Below are 18,313 nucleotides of genomic sequence, written 5' to 3' on the forward strand. Positions count from 1 at the left end.
TTAATTATCACATCATAATAATAAAATAAATAAGGTAATTTAAAATAAATAAAAATAAAAGATGCTTAATAACGAATGTAAATATAAATAATATGAGAATATGTAAAAATATAAATAAATAATGAGCGAAAACGTACAATATAAACAATATAAATTTTAAAATAAAAAGTAAGGCAACAAAAAATAAATGAATAAATAAGTAAACAATAGTAAAATAAAAATTAATGAAAGCTGAAATTGCATTAATAAATAAATAAGTAAATAATAATAATAATAATAAAATTCATGAAAGGCTAAGATTAAATAAATAAGGACCGAATTGAAATCTAAATAAAATTGCAAGTTTAAATCATAATAAAAATAAATAAATTAAATAATAAAACAAAATAAAGGACCAAAGTGAAATGCACGAAAAGGAGGAGGGACTAGCTAGGAAAATATCCCAAACCCTACTAAATGCACCATTCCTTTGGCAAATCGGGGGACTAAATTGAAAATAAAATAAAATAAAATAAAATGGTGCAATCTAAAGAGAAAAAAAATAAAGGAATTAGGACCAGATTGAAAAATAGTGAAAAACTGGGAGGACTGCGGCGGCAATTAGACCCCCTATTAAAAAAACACGCGAATCCTGAGGGGGGTCGGGTCGGCGGATCTTGCTCAAAATGATGCCGTTTTGGCGTCTATGAGCATCGGCCTAAAACGGTGTCGTTTCGTATCGCCTATTTAAACCAAAAATATTTAAAAAAATTTCCATTTTTGCCTTTGTTTTAAAAAAAATGAAACACTTTTTTTTTCTCTTAAAACCCTCTCTGTAACACCCTAACCCATGTCCGTCGCCGGATCTAGGGTTATTAGGTATTACCGGACATAACATAACTCATTAAATAAAAAAATTTAATTAAATTTATGTACCATAGTTGAACACATATTAAAACCAAACAAATAAATTTAATCTATTTATTATCTAAAATTCTTAGCAGAATTATTCCTTAACATAGTAAGATTTTTTTTTTTTAATATTTAAATCTTTGTGCACATAATATGCCATAACCAAAATATTATAATTCTAACATAATGAGCAGATGATTAAATTTAATATTACATACAACTTCTATACACATGTACAATTACTCATAAATATTAACCTCAAATGGACCTATGCATATACCATCATAACATAGCCAATTGATTTTTCATATATAAGTCATATCTATCGGCCCAACTTATACATAATCAACTTAACCTCATCCAATACTCTCACATTTAGCATGTGATTTATTTTATAATTAAGTCAAATATCCCTATATCACATATTATATCCTAAATCCAAATGATTAAGTCAAACATACAATTTACTTAATCATCTCAATCCAATATGCCAAAACAATAAATCAAAATATAACCTTTTAAATATCATACCATAGCCGATTATATATCATACCAAAATCCAACAAACCACGCACAAAATAATATGAACATATACTACATCTTAGTCCATAAAAGCTAATGCATTAATAAAATTTCAAAACAAAAGAGATAAGCCATTTTCGCATGGCTAATAATATCATCTATATACATTGATTCCAAATCAACATTTCAACTATGCTATACATGCCATAAAATCGGATTCAAACTTAACAAAATACCAAAAGGCGAGTCAATAGTGTGATAGACTATGCTGACGAACCCTGAGCTCGTAATGCGTCTCCAAAATCTATAAAACATAAAAATAAATTGAACACACCCAAAGTAAGCGATTAAAACTTAGTAAGTCATAAGCAAAAAATTACAGATATATTTATATCGATACTTATTTAATCATTAAGTTAAATAAACAAATCATATGACCAAATATACATAAATATTTAGCAAATTCAAATATTCAATAAATCATTATGCCGAAATATGGATATACTCAAATAGATAACTCATACTTTAAATTACATTTGAAACTATTAACAATTTAATACAATCAACTTACCTTATCACTAATTAAACAAATGGTTAATACATACCTGAATCATTTAACTATCTTAGCACATTTATTTTCTTTTACCATTTCTCACGTAAAACTTGTTAAACATAGAGCCTTATATAAAACACCGACATAAAGCCTGCTAGACACAAAGCCCGATACATTTCACCGGCACAGAGCCTGCTAGGGATAAAGCCTGATACATTTCACCGGCACAGAGCATGCTAGGCATAAAGCCCAATACATTTCACCGGCACAGAGCCTGCTAGGCATAAAGCCCGAACTTACAAAAATGGTTATTCACCTAATTCACATCTAAATATATCGTTCTCAGAATATAAAAAATTCACTATATTACATTCGGCCATAGCTTATGTAACTTCAAATAATTTATTTCAATGCATAACAAATATATATATACATTCGGCCATAGTTTAATTCATTTCTCTGCATAACAATTACATATACATTCAGATGTAGATATACATTCAAATGTAGATTAATTCATTTCAATGTATAACAAATATATATATACATTCGCCATAGTTTAATTTATTTCTCTGCATAACAATTACATATACATTCAGCTATAGATTAATTCATTTCAACGTATAACAAATATATATATATATACATTCGCCATAGTTTAATTTATTTCTCGCATAACAATTACATATACATTCAACTATAGATTAATTCATTTCAATGTATAACAAAATATATATATATATATATATATATATATATATATTCGCCATAACCTATGTAATTTCAAATAATTTATTTCAATGCATAACAAATATATATACATTCGGCCATTGTTTAATTCATTTCTCTACATAACAATTACATATACATTCAGCTATAGATTAATTCATTCTCATGCATAACAAATATATTTATATATATACATTCGTAGTTAATTTAACATTTAAACGCTTATTGACTTATCTCAGATGTCGTCGACTGTTAATTCGGCTATTCGACCACTTTTGTCTTTCCCTGATCCAAATTCGACTTCTTTAATCCTTGATCTAAATAAATTCAAAATAAACTTATTTAAACATTATTCCATCAAATTTAGCCTAAATTCACATAAATGGGAAAATTACAATTTAGCCCCTAACATTTTACATTTTTCACAATTTAGTCCCTTTTTGCACAAAACACAAAATATTCCAAATAAATTTTACTATAGTATGGCCGAATACTCCTAATCTCATATAGGTCCTTGCATGTCATTTATTTCACATTCTAGTCCCTCAATTTAATATTTTCTTAATTTAGTCCTTAACACACATTTTTATCAAAAATTACTAATTATAATATGAAAATCTAACAACATATATTTATTTTCCACCTATTAACATCATAAAAATCAAGCATTCATCAATGACACATTTCAAAATTATCCACAATTTACAAAATTAAGACATGGGTTTTAAAGTATACGAAGCAACGATCTCAGAAACGTAAAAATTATCAAAAGCCAAGCAAAATACATACCAAATTTTAGCTTCCAAACTGCTGAATGTTTAAAACACCAAAGGTGTTCTTTGTTCTTCAATTTTCGGCAAAACAAAGCCAAATGCATGGCCACTTTCATGTTTTATTTTATTTAATACATATAAATACCTAATTTACTATTTTAACCTTTATTTATTCATTTAAAATCCACTAACATTTGTCTATAATAGTCCACTCATAATTTATTTGGTATAATATCAACATAAGGACCCCACATTAGAAAAACCATAGCAATAAAGTACTTTAACAATTAACTAGCCACTTTTGCATTTTTCGCGATTAAGTCCTTTTATCAAATTAAACACACAAATGATCAAATTAATTTACGAAAATTTCACACAATCAAATTCAAATATCACAGACACAGAAAATAATACTAAAATATTTTTTTAGACTCGGATTTGTGGTCCTGAAACCACTGTTCCAATTAGGGTCAAAATCAGGCTGTTACACTCTCCCCTTCCAGCCACAAGGTTGTCGTTCGTTTCCGTGGCCACCGGTCATCGGTGACGGTGATCGCCACCTCCGGTGGCCGGAAAAAATTGAAATCCTCCATTTTTTGTTTCTTTGCGTAGAACTCCGATTTGGAGTTGAAACTACCAAAAACTAAAACCAAAACCCCCCAAAAAAGAAAAAAAATTGACTCCCGACGCCTTCTGCCGTGGCCTTGGCCTAATTTCAAGGACTCGACGACTTTTCGAAACAGAGAAGACACCGATAGTATCGCGAATGTGAAAATACAGGTAAAGGTTTTGTTTTTTTTACTTATTATTTTTATTTGCTTCGAATGTAAAAACTAGAAAATAAAAAAATGCTACCTTTTGAACTTGATACTTTTTTTTTGTGTATTTCTCTCCGTGTAAAAAAAAATACATTTTGAATCCGGTCTTTATAGCCGATTTACATATTTTCTTTTGATTATATCTACTGTTTTTGCTACTGTTTATCTGCTTACTGTCTTTTCATTCTTTCCATTTTTGCAGGTGGCGGTGGAGTCAATGACGAGGAGAGAAGCAAGCCCTTGCCATTTCGATGCAATGGCGGCAAAAGAGGCGTTAGGCCTCGGGGCGCGAGCATGCTGACGTGGCATGGAGTGGCGCAAGAGAGGGATTAGGGTTTCTAGATTTTCTAAAAAAAAATTAGGTCATGAGCCTTAGGCTTGTAATTTGGGTAGTGCATTGGGTGTTTTTTTGTGTAATTGGACTTTGAACTTTATTTTTTGTTTCTTACTTTGGCCCGGTTTAAATTGGCCTATTATAATTAATATAATAAGTTGTTCTTTCTGGCTAGAATACTACTAGTATACTCATTCAAGTAACCAAGTCTGTACAGACAAAACATCAACAATTTCGATGTACAAATCAACCTCTCATCCAGTCATAGAAAAAAAAAAAAGGCTTAGATACATTGAAGAGATAAACCATGGCCATCTCAAAATCTACCTCGAGTCACACAAATTATATACAAGGAGTAGCTGATTTAAAACATTAGCCATGCACATGCCCTTCCTTGCATTACTGGCTAACCAACTCCATTAGCATCTCGTTTTAATACGAATTTCCTTCACGATTTGATCCACCTTGCTCAAGACAGGTTTCATTTTGAATCGTCAGCCCTTGTCATCTTTTGTACTATAAATTGAGAATCAGACTCCAAGATGACTTTATCCCATTTATTCCGAACAGCCATATCCACTCCTGTGTAAGTGAATAACATAAATATTTATCCAATAAAGAGAGGGTGCCGTACATCCGAGATAATAACACATGAGTTGTCGCCCCTCACATATAATATGAGAGGATTTGAGTCTCTTATATTTGGTCCAATTATATGTATTTTTTGGAGTTTTGACCCACCACTTTATAATTTAATCCAACCCAATATTTATTTTATATTTCTCAAAATAAAATTATTATTTAATCAATTTAATTAATTTTCCAATTAAATATTTTTCTCAACCTAATTCTAATTCCGTTGAAGTCATGACAATTTTACCGTAAAAGAATCCATGAAAAATATATTTAATTTTCATATCCAACGGATTTATAATGACTACTTGATTTCATTCCATTTTAAACTTCAATTATTTAATTATAATTAATTAAATAATAACCTAAAACCTTAAATTAATTTTCAAGCATTTGGTAAGAAAACACATTCATTTGTGAATGCAACTCATTTACCTAACTTCTATTAGTAATGCAATGTGGTGTATCCCATTGGTTGAGTATAGGCTACTAAAAGGTTTATATATAGTCTTCTTTGTTACCCTAACTGAGTAATTGGGCTAACGGTCAAACACGTGCTTGTCGCTGTTGCCGCCAGGCTCGACTTGTGTCCACACATGTTGTAAACATGTACTGCCTGTGTTTCTTTTTGAATAAATTTTATTATAAATATATTTTTTATTCCTTTACTGTTTTTACTGTTGCTAAAATGGTGGGTCAATTTCGAAACTAATGCTACGATTTTTACTATATTGCCCTCCAGTAAACAATATATATAGCCGTCCATCTTTCACATTATATACATCAACAAACCTGAGCTTCTCTAGTTCTTCTTTTCTCTATAACTTTGGCATTTTACTAAAATTACATTAGATGAAAATTCTATCTAGAAGATTGGATTTTAAGCGGGATCGTCCATGACCCCTCCAACCTTTCTTAAGAATTGAACTTAGTGTGATTTTTCTAGCTAAATTTTTCCAACTAGTTTTAAAGTTTTAATTTTATCTTATTTCCCGATTCTTTAGAGAAGAGTAGTGTGCCCACCGAGACAATATTTTACAACAAAAAGTTTGAAAAAATGACAAGCATCCTAAGAAGTTAGTCTGCCCATCGTGACAAGATTTTAAAAACCCAAACTAGCTTTAAATTCACTTAGTACAATTCTTAAAGTACTAATGAAGTATCATCATGATAATTAGAATGAACAAGAGATGATTTAATTTAAACTAATTCTAAAATTATTAAAGAACTAACATGATCTCAAATTTACTATCGAATGGATGATTAAACTATGATTAATGGAATATCTAGTGTATGATCCATGAATTTATACTCAGATGGTTGCAAAAAGATGAATCAACACTATTCTTATATCCTAGTGCTCTCTCAATATGGTTTAGATAAGGAAATCACCTCTAGCTTGTAACTCTTTCGATACCAATGTTCAATGTGCTAATAAAGCTAGTACACTAAATTCAACTCCTGTTTATCTTCCTTAGTCTAATCATACTTGAGGGCATCGATCTCAAGTAGCATTAAGCTTACGTAAACTAACAAGTGTGATGCATTCATAGTCAACCATATAGCTCAAATCATGACATATGTACTTACAAACCGTCAATAACTAGAAATATTTATTTAGACATGACAACCAAACATGAACCAACAACAAAATATGCAAACCCAACAACAAGATTAAACAAGTTTAGAGTTGAGAAATGCTCAATAAATTGCAATAGGAGGCAAGATTGAAGAAGCCCAAGCTTAATCCCATAAAATCCTTCTTCAATATCCAACAAGGTTGAGATTAAGCGGTAACAATAACAAAAATAGAACAAGATTAAACTAGATTAAAATCTATAAAAGTGTAAAAGTAACTAAAAAACTAACAAGGAAAATAAAAAAAAAAATCTTAAGTAAAAGTTCTTCAAGCTACTCTAGAAATTTGACATTTCTAAGAAAAACACTCTTTGAAAATATAGATCAATTTTCTTCTTATTAAATCTCCCACACTTAATGTTTTACTTTTCCTCTAGGAAAAGTCACTAAACCACCCTTGTCAATTAAAAATGAATTGAAGTATGAAAAGCTTAGAAATAAAAAGCAATGTTGGACATTAACTATTCTTTCCATATAATTGATTAAATGCATGCTATATTTAGTATGGATGGAAAACAAATAATTCTCAATATTAGAAAGCATTGAAAATTTCAATAATATTGTGCTCATGTGCTTAGATTTTGTAAATCCATCAAAATGTTATAAGTGGATAAAAATTAGAATAGTTGAAATAAAACTTAAATGTTTCATAAGTTTGCAAGCTTTTCGTAGCCTCCACCTTATTGGTTTTGTGGTAGTTTTTAGGACTTTTAGGGCTTATAACGATTACTAATGTTAAGGTAGGATAAAAATTAGCAAAGGATAGTTAACCTAATATATTACATACCCCTATTAACAGTACTGGTTCAAAAAGTATCATTCCCAACTTCCCCTTATAATCAGCACTCAACATTTTCAACTCCATCTTCTCCCTCGTACCTTATTTTTTCAATGAAAATTTAAGTGTGGTTAGGTAAACTTTTTACTATTAAGCACTTCACTATTCTTTTTTTCATTTCCGAAAATTTCCATTTTATTCTTGTATTTTCAATCTTCCCTTAGTATCATAAGCCTCTAAACAATTTTGATAAAGAAAATATCATCTCTCTAAACATTAACTAAATCAATCTTTTAATCAAAATTGATCATTTATTTTAACGAAATCGTTAGTGTGGCTGTTGATGACAGTTGAGTAAACCAAGAAATGTTGACTTAGTAGTATCTCATCAACAAAACGAAAAATTAAAAAGAATACAAAATTATTTAAAACACAAGTCAAAAATCAATTTAGAAAATAGTTGTTGGAGCTCATTTGAATATCAACATTCATTTGCCAATTCATTTGGTTGGTTATAGTTTTTAAAACCATTAAAAATTTTAAATAATTTAAAAATTATAAAACATAAAAATTATATAAAATAAAAACAATTTTATAAAAAACAAATAAATGCAGTTTATTTTCAAGTCTGAACATTTGTGTTTTATTCTCCAGGCGTGTTATTTTGTTCTCTAAAGTTGGATCTCAAAGAAGTTCATGACTGGATGATAGTCGTCCATCAGTTTATTTCCCACAATGTTCTCAGTTGTCCATTCTTTCTTTTGACATTTCAAAGCTTACCAAGTAACATGTCTTGTCAACATGTAACAAGTGAAAAATATAACTTTTTATTAGTATTGAAAGTAATATGATAGTGAGAGGAAATTTTATGTTTTAATAGTTTTTAATAATTTTTATATTTTAAATTATTTATAATTTTAATGTTTTCTTTTAAATTTTTTATTTTTTTCTAACTTGACACTAATGTGACAATAGCATATCAACAATTATTGCCTAATTTAATGATTATTAATGGTTGTCGAAACCATTTTTTGAAAAACAAAGATTTAGTGTCGACTTAAAACGAAAATGGGAGTCGCCACCGATCTTTTATTGAGGCGTGATCAGATCACCTTCAAAATAATTTTAGATCTGCGAATTTTGAGAAAACAAGTTCGGGAGTCGGTTACGCACACAGAAGGGTTAGCACCCTCGTGACGCCCAAAATTGGTACTGAATTGATTGTTTAATGTCTTAATGTCAAAATTTTGAAAAGATTTTAAAATACGATCCTATTATCTTGAATAAAATGAATTGGATGATAAGGCTCACTTATTTCAAAGAAATAAATTGTCACACTCAGTAAGTTAGAATGCAACATTTCAAATTCTCAAAATGAAGTTTATCTTTTGACTTTTAAAACCTATGCATTTTGAGAAGGATATCTGATTATTTGGGTCAAATGAGAAAATCAAAACCTAGTAAGTTAGGGTTTGATTTCACAAAATTCCTAAATATCGAATATTGCCTTTATTTTTATTTGTTAGAAGAATCCTCGTCTCGAGAAAATAGTATGTCATATCCAATGAGTTAGGACACAACATATCGAATTCCCGAGAATGAGTTTTTTATTTGTGTGTTTTGATTAAAGAATAATCTCGATTATTTAGATTCGACGAAGAAAATTAGAACCCAATACGTTAGGGCTCAATTCTTTCGACGATTCCAAATGCCGAACTTTGCGTTATCTTGAAAACTTTTGAATGAAATAATTTTGATATTTAAATGATATTAGACGTAGTCTTAAAAATAATGAAATAATAACGTACAACGTGGAATGGTGATTCGTAAATTAAAATTTACGCGAATGATCGACAAAGAAGCGAGAGATACGAGCAAACAATACAATTCACGTAAGAGCAATTATCTCACATTATATACAAATAATAACTTTAATATTCAAAAGCTAATGAACTAAAACTAATCTTAAACGAAGCTCCAAGCAAATTAATACAAAAAAACGCAACAAGTTTTGAAAAGTAAAAATAACATGAAGGAAGGGTAACTATATAGGGTATATATAATATAACATTGTAAAAATATATTATTATATAAACCTTTAAAACAAAGAAATACATAAAGATGATTTTCAAAATACAGTATAACATAAAACCCTAAAATATACGAATTATGTTGAATTTACAAAAACATAAAAAGAATATGTGATATCTTTAAGTAATAATACATAATAATTTTGAAATAATAACATATGATAACTTTAAAAATATGAATACATAATGCATCTAAAATAATAATATATGACAAGTTTAAAACTATAGTATATAATAAATTTCAAGCTATAATGTATGATAAATTTAAATAATACTAATGATGATTTAAAGTAACAGTATATTATATATTAAAACAATACTAATGAGAAATTTAAAACAATGTTAAATTTAAGTAAGGCTAGATTTAAAAAAATATATATAAAAATAAGAACTAATTAAATAAATAAATACACTGATAATGACTAAATTTGAATTAAAACAGAAGTAAAAAGAAAAAAAAAAGAAACTAAATAAAATGATGGGTCAAAATGGCATTAAGATAAAATTAAAGAGCAACAAACAAAATTAAAATAAATAAAAAGGACTAAAGTGTAACGCGCGAATGACACGAGGGACCAAAAGGGAAGTAATCCCAACACCTCGAAACGCTGCGCTATGATAAGGACTAAAGTGAGCAGAATCCAAAACACATTGGGTAAAATTAACAAATAAAGAAAACCGAATTAGAAATATGAACTAAAATAGAGGGACCAGTAACGCAAATAGGCCATTGAAATGAAATGCGTGGATCCTTCCCCCGGATCGGGTCACCGCGCGGGTCAAGGAACCAACGGCGCCATTTTGGTGCTGGTGCCCTTGTCTCAAAACGGCGTCGTATTGCTTTATTATTTAAACAAAATATTTCTAAAAAAAATAAGCAGCATATGTTTTGCAGAAAAAAAGATTGCTACCCTTTTCTCTGCTAGGGTTTTGCCATAGCTTCTGCCGCCGCTCGAACGTGCCGCCGTTCAGAAACTCACAATCCCCGTCCAAACTCCGATCGCGACAAAGTGGACAGAGATGCAGTGGCCACCCTAAAGGTAAATCTTCACTTCTCTTTTCTCTTTTTATCATTTTTGCATAAAAACAAAACGAAGAAGGAAAATAAAATCGAAAAAAAAAATTTTGAGAATCACCTTCGAAAATACTGATATTCGATTTCTTTTTCTCTTTTTTTTTGCATTCGCTATTCGTAACCCTTTACAGATTTTGTTGGCTCCTTTTTTATAGCCGAAATCAATGAGAAAATGAAAATAACTGAAGAATATTTTTTTTACATTTTTCGTTATTTTGCTATTTTTTTATTTGCTGTCGATTTCTGCTCGTTTTGTTTGCTTGTCCTTCTTGCAAGTACGACGTACGGAGGGTGGACGTGGCGCAGCGTGTGGAGGTGTGGTACGGTTGCTGTGGCGCTGGGAGCCGAAAGTTGCTAGGGTTCCTTGCTCCTGTTTTGCGTTTTGGGCTCATTGGGCTAAAGGTTTTTTTAGGCTAGTGTGTTAATTGGGTTTAGTGGGTGTTTTGTAATCTAGACATTAATTTATTGGACTTTTATATTTTTATTTATTTGGTTTTGTGTAATGTATGTGGGCCAGGTAAATTTGGGTTATTACAGCTGCCCCTCTTTTCTCATTGTTGTGTAACGGGAATGAAGCAAAGACTTTAATAAGGCCAAATTTTCCTGGTTATGCGAGATCTTAGAGTTGCTCTTCTTCAAGTAGCCTCATTCCATCCTACTGTTTTTTCAGAGGTATTGGAATTGGTGCTTCGATCCACTTCACTACAACGTCAGGGAGATAGGATTTGCTGCTGTGTATTCTCAAAGAACAAAATTTATTAAATTTGGTCTGCTCCACTGCAACTTTAGGGAGATAAGACTTGTAGCTTCAACTTGTTCTGCTGCAACTTCAGATAAGTCTTATGTGATCTACTCCTCTGCAACTTCAGAGAGATAAGATCTATCATTTCGATCTGCTCTACTGCAACTTCAAGGAGATAGGATTTGGGGTTCTAATCCACTCTACTGCAACTTCAGGGAGATAGGATTAGTTTCTTGTGTCTGCTCCATTGCAACCTCAGGGAGACAAGACGGGTTGCAATCTGCTCTACTACAACTTCAGAGAGATAAGATCTGTAGTTTTAATCAGCTCCTTTGTAATTTCAGGGAGTTAGGATTATCGGCTTCAATCTGCTCCACTGCAACTTCAGGGAGATAGGATTATCGGCTTCAATCTGCTCCACTGCAACCTCAGGGAGATAAGATTTGCCATCTTCGATCTGCCCCGCTGCAACTTCAGGGGGATAAGACCTCCTTACTCAATCTACTCCGCTGCAACTTCAGTGAGATAAGACTTGATGCGATCTACTCTACTGCAACTTTAGAGAGATAAGATCTATTACTTTAATCCGCTCCTCTGCAACTTTAGGAAGATAGGATTATCAGCTTCAATCTGCTTCCTTACTCTTGAAGATAAGATTCACCGTCCTTAATTTGTTCTGCTACTGCTTAGGGAGACAAGATCTGTAATTTCCCAACCTATTCCACTGCTGACCAGGGATATACGACTTGTGGCTTAAATCTGCATCCTTACACTTGAAGATAAGATTCGCCGTCTTCGATATGCTCCGTTATTGCTTAGGGAGACAAGAAATGTAATTTCCCAACCTATTCCACTGCTGACCAGGGATATAGGACTTGTGGCTTAAATCTGCTTCCTTACACTTGAAGATAAGATTCGCCGTCTTCGATCTACTCCGCTATTGCTTAGGGAGACAAGATCTGTAATTTCCCAACCTATTCCACTGCTGACCAGGGATGTAGGACTTGTGGCTTAAATCTGCTTCCTTACACTTGAAGATAAGATTCGCCGTCTTCGATCTGCTCCGCTATTGCTTAGGGAGACAAGATCTGTATTTCCCAACCTATTCCACTGCTGACCAGGGATATAGGACTTGTGGCTTAAATCTGCTTCCAGACACTTGAAGATAAGATTTGCCATCCTCGATCTGCTCCGCTATTGCTTAGGGAGACAAGAAATGTAATTTCCCAACCTATTCCACTGCTGACCAGAGATATAGGACTTGTGGTTTAAATCTACTTCCTTACACTTGAAGATAAGATTCGCCGTCTTCGATCTGCTCCACTATTGCTTAGGCAGACAAGATCTGTATTTCCCAACCTATTCCACTGCTAACCAGGGATATAGGACTTGTGGCTTAAATCTGCTTCCTGACACTTGAAGATAAGATTCGCCGTGGTCGATCTGCTCTGCTATTGCTTAGGGAGACAAGATCTGTAATTTCCCAACCTATTCCACTGTTGACCAGGGATATAGGACTTGTGGCTTAAATCTGCTTCCTTACACTTGAAGATAAGATTCGCCGTCTTCGATCTACTCCGCTATTGCTTAGGGAGACAAGATCTGTAATTTCCCAACCTATTCCACTGCTGACCAGGGATATAGGACTTGTGGCTTAAATCTGCTTCCTTACACTTGAAGATAAGATTCGCCGTCTTTGATCTACTCCGCTATTGCTTAGGGAGACAAGATCTGTATTTCCCAACCTATTCCATCACGACTGGGATATAGGACTTGTGGCTTAAATCGCTTTCGACACTTGAAGATAAGATTCGCCATCCTCGATCCTTTCTGCTATTGCTTAGGAGACAAGAAATGTAATTTCCCACCTATTCCATTCTTGACTGTGGATATAGGACTTGTGGTTTAAATCTACTTCCTTACACTTGAAGATAAGATTCATTGCCTTCGATCCGCTCCGCTATTGCTTAGGCGCATAAGATCAGATTTCCCAACCTATTCCACTGCTAACCAGGGATATAGGACTTGTGGCTTAAATCTGCTTCCTGACACTTGAAGATAAGATTCACCGTCTTCGATCTGCTCTGCTATTGCTTAGGGAGACAAGATCTGTAATTTCCCAACCTATTCCACTACTGACTAGGGATATAGGACTTGTGGCTTAAATCTGCTTCCTTACACTTGAAGATAAGATTCGCCGTCTTGGATCTGCTCCACTATTGCTTAGGGAGACAAGATCTGTACTTTCCCAATCTATTCCACTACTGACTAGGGATATAGGACTTACAATCTTCAACCTATTCCACTGCTGGTCAAGGAGCTAGGTTTTGTGATTTCACTGATCTGTTCTCTGGGGAACATGGCCTGTATAATTCATTTATGAACTTAATTATGCCTAGTGATCAGGATGTCATGATCAGAATGAATCAAATGCTCCTAACTAGACATGTGTGAATGGTGTTTGCATGAATGCAGAATTTTATTTTTTCGAGAATGATCCCGCTTAGGTTGTCATTACTCGAAGTTTATTAAGGCTTTGTCACTGACGTGCTACAACGCCTTTTTGCTCGGCTGGCGTCTCCACTTAGTCAGATTGCCCCCACTGTAAACCTCAAAGTTCAATCTATTGGGGCGCAAAATTTGTACCATCATTCTTCCACTGTAATCCAAGGGTAGAAAAATATGACCTTTTCTCAATTCTTTCCTATCACAATTCAAGGATATAGAATGTGAAACTCTTTGGTCCTTTACACCATTCCCAGGCTGTCATACCAAATGCCTATGCACAAATGAAGGATTCTCTTCTTCAAGGAAACCCCCTCTTATTGCTTGATGATTATTGCTTGCTTGTTTATTGAAGCCCTATCACCGACACGACATCTTGTCACTTTGTTCAGTCAATGTTTTGACAACAAAATCCAAAGAGAAAGTCTTAATTTAGACTCTTCATTTTCAGATTTCCAACCTTTAAACCTGGTGCGTTCTAAACAATAGTCTTGTTTCAGGCTCCTATATTATTGAGAAACTTCTAGAGTAATATGGAAAACTTCTTTTGTGAAAGTTTTATTAGTCCATTAATCATTATTCCAATGCAACATGCTTGCAAAAAAGGGTCATGACAATGGATAAGAATAAAGTTGGTTCTAAGCGTAGCTCAAAATGAATAAATTATCAAAAATAGTAAAGAAGGATAATAAAGAAATTGATTGGGAATGTATATCTTGGAAAAGTAAAAAGTATTCCAAGAACAACAAATTCAATATAAATAATATGAGAATTGGGTGCCCCAGATATCGCAGCTTGAAATTCTCTGTACAAACTTTCTAAAGATCATTATGAGTTTGACATGTGTTTAGGAGATCTACAGTGCTTTGTCGATGCCTCAAGATGTCGCCTATCCTTTCCTGTTGATTCAGGCATAACAAGATTACCACATGCCTCAATCTGATTAAGATTTGAATTGCTCTGATCACTTCATGCCCTATTCTGATCAATATTTGAGCCGCCATTTTCGAGTTTTCAACTCAAATCCCCTTTGGCCTAAGGTGCCCTTTGCGGGTTTTCCCGTTAGCCTCTCTATTTTTACTTTTTCATCATTTTTTAACTCAAAGTGCCCTTTGTGGGTTTTCACCTTGGTCCTTTCTTCTTCTTTAAACGAAGTATTTCTTGACTGGATCTGAGTTTATAGGACTAGCAATCTCACTCAGGATTAGTGCTCCTCTGAAAATGGTCTTCTTTACAACATAGGGACATTCCCGGTTTGGCATTCATTTCCCTCTAGAATCCTTTCATTGAGGAAGGATCTTTTTCAACATCCAGCCCTCTCGTGGAATTCTCTAAGACGACCCGATTTATTATGGGCTCGTATCATTTGTTTTTGGTACATCTGACCCTGATGAATAGCTTTTAACCTTTTTCCTAGGTCCAACTGATCACATCACGATTGGATCCTTCCAACTCTAATACCCGAAGAGAGGGGATTTCAATAGGTAAAACTACCTCAATCCCGTAAACCAAAGAGAACAATGTTGCTCTGGTAGAGATCTTTATAGATGTTCGGCAAGCAAGGAGGGCAAATGGTGATTTCTCATGCCAGTCCTTGTAAGTCTCAGTCATTTTTGCAATTCATTGTCTTGCAATACAATGACAAACTGTGGTGTTTGATTTCAAATTGATTACAACTCTCAGCTATCGTGCTATCATTCAAGTTCAATGCATTTTCCAATACCATCGGCATATGATGATATTTTCCAATATCATTCAAGTTCATTGACACATGAAGTAGCCTCTATCCATTTGATGAAGTAATTAATGATCTTAATAGTGAAGCAATTCCCATTAGAAGTATTCGATAATGGTGATGTCCATGCCCCATTTTGCTCAAAATTTGAGTCGCCCTTTTCGGGTTTTTAACTCAAAACCACATTTGGTCACAAAGCGCCCTTTCCGGGTTTTCGCCTTGGCCTCTCCTTTTCTTTTTCCTTTTTTCCTTCTCTCTTTTTTCATTTTGATTTTGACTTTGATTTTGATTTTTCTTTTTCTTCTTTTTATTTTTGATTTTGATTTTTTTTTAATTGGATCTGAACCCATAGGATTAGGCAAGTCCTTGTTATCCCTTTTGACTAGAACCAATATTTTTCTTGATAAAGTCTTCCACATAAGATTTTCCACTTTTATCTTGTATGCGAAAAACCTTCTTTGGTATCAGATTTCTTTCATAGAGCCTTTTGGGGCGCAACTACGATAGAAAGCTTTGGATCATCCTCTTTAATCAAAGTAAAATCTAACAACATCTTGAAGGGATGTAAACTCGACTTCAAATAGGCAAAGCTATGCTGAGTCAACGAGAGAGGCATTGCCCCAACAAAGAATTGCATCGTTCATACTGTAAATTTCTGACATCACGCTGTTGTGCAGATTTCATTATCAGCGGTTAACCCGGGCATATCCTGGTATGACCATACAAAGACATCTTTGAACTCTAGAATAACTTAATGAGGTCTCACTTCATCTTTGTGGTCATGTCAGTTCCAATCTTCATCCAGCTTACAATTTCTAATGGTTCCTCGTGAGGTAGGATCTGTCTATCCTCTTGTTCTACCACTGTCAACAAGTACGGTGATAAGCTACGATCTATGTCATTTTCAAAGTCATGAGATCCCTCTGAACACATGCCTCGCTCAAAAGGAAAATCTGGGTCTGTAGCAGAGTCATTCACGTAATTGATATCTGGGGACTCATAATAAGTATCGAAGAATATACAAAAGAATGTATAAATTCATGAATAATTATTTGTACCATGTGATTATGAATGAATGAATAATAAATTGGAAGAAAATTCAAAAGAATGAAAGAATCTGGAATTATTTGTAAAGAATGAAAATATTGGCTCAGCAATAATAGCAAAGATGTATTTCATTAAAATAACAACGTTCAAACATGAGCCTATTGCACAAAGGAATTTCTATCATTTCTAGGCTAAAAAAATGAAAATGTTCTGAACATTACTCTAAATAAGCTCTAAAAACTACAGGGATTTCTACCGCAGTCTAATTACTTAGAACACTCCCAGGGTTATAAGGGCGGACACCTAACAAGGTCCCTTTTCATTTGTGCCTTCATATATGTCATTGATGTGAACACTTCCCAACACTGTGCATATGTTTTTCTCCTCTTTAATTTCCTCACAAAGCTTCATCTCCTTTTCGTCCATCATGCCCAAGGCCTTGAATTTCACGCTCTCCTAGGTCTCGTACCCCTTCTCGTGATGGAACTTACAATGGTTCCTTATCTTTCCATGGTTTCCTCCTGAATAAAAAATAACTAATCCCCTTCCTGCTCTCACATCTACCCCATTATCATCATGAGCGGGTAGTGGATTTTCTACGCTAGACGAGTCATCAAATCTGACAACACCCATGTTAATGAGTTTTTCAACCAGTTTCTTGAAGGCAATGCAATTCTCTATTGAATGCCCTGTAATTCGCGCATGGTAGTCGCATTGTGCGTTAGCGTCATACCATTTGGGATACGGAGGTTGTGTGGGTTTTAAGTAGAAAAGGGACACCACACGTATATTAAATAGGCTTTGATATAGCTCTTTATACGACATCAAAATTGGCGTGAACTGGAGCTTCTCAGTACCTGGTTTCACTCTAGATTCTTTTCTCAATGAGCCTTTTTGATTAGCAACCACCTTCCTTGGTTGGTTCACTGTAATTGACTTGTTGTATGTACTCACATGGTTCACTTCATTCTTCTTTTTCTTTGGGACTGACCTTCTATTTTCCTCTTTATTCCCCTTCCTCCTTGGGGCCTTTGTAATATCTGGATACTCCACCCTCGACCGTTTTGTTTCTGCTGGGTTATCAAGAGCAACAGGAAAATTGTTCCTCAAATTGGATCCCAGGCCTGTCAAACAATTCACTGGTGTCGATGTACCAGTCTGATAATGTTGGGATTTGATAGTAAAGAGTGCCCTGTGTGAACGCCCATCTGGCTGGATCGGTGCACTTATCGGAGTACAATCTAGGGAATAGGCAAGATCCTTAGTATTAACCCTAAAGTAGACCACTGGGTCTTTCACTTCTTCTAACTCTCAGCTAGCAATCGGTTGAACTAGCTCATCATAGTTCTCTGTAATTCTAGCATCTGATCTCTCATTTCCTGTTGAAATTCGGTCAATTGCTCCTGCATCTGTATCTGCATTCGCTCTAATTTTTCCAACGTTTGTTCCA

The sequence above is a fragment of the Gossypium raimondii genome, chromosome 12 (assembly GCF_025698545.1).
Source record: "Gossypium raimondii isolate GPD5lz chromosome 12, ASM2569854v1, whole genome shotgun sequence".
Taxonomy (NCBI): Eukaryota; Viridiplantae; Streptophyta; class Magnoliopsida; order Malvales; family Malvaceae; genus Gossypium; species Gossypium raimondii.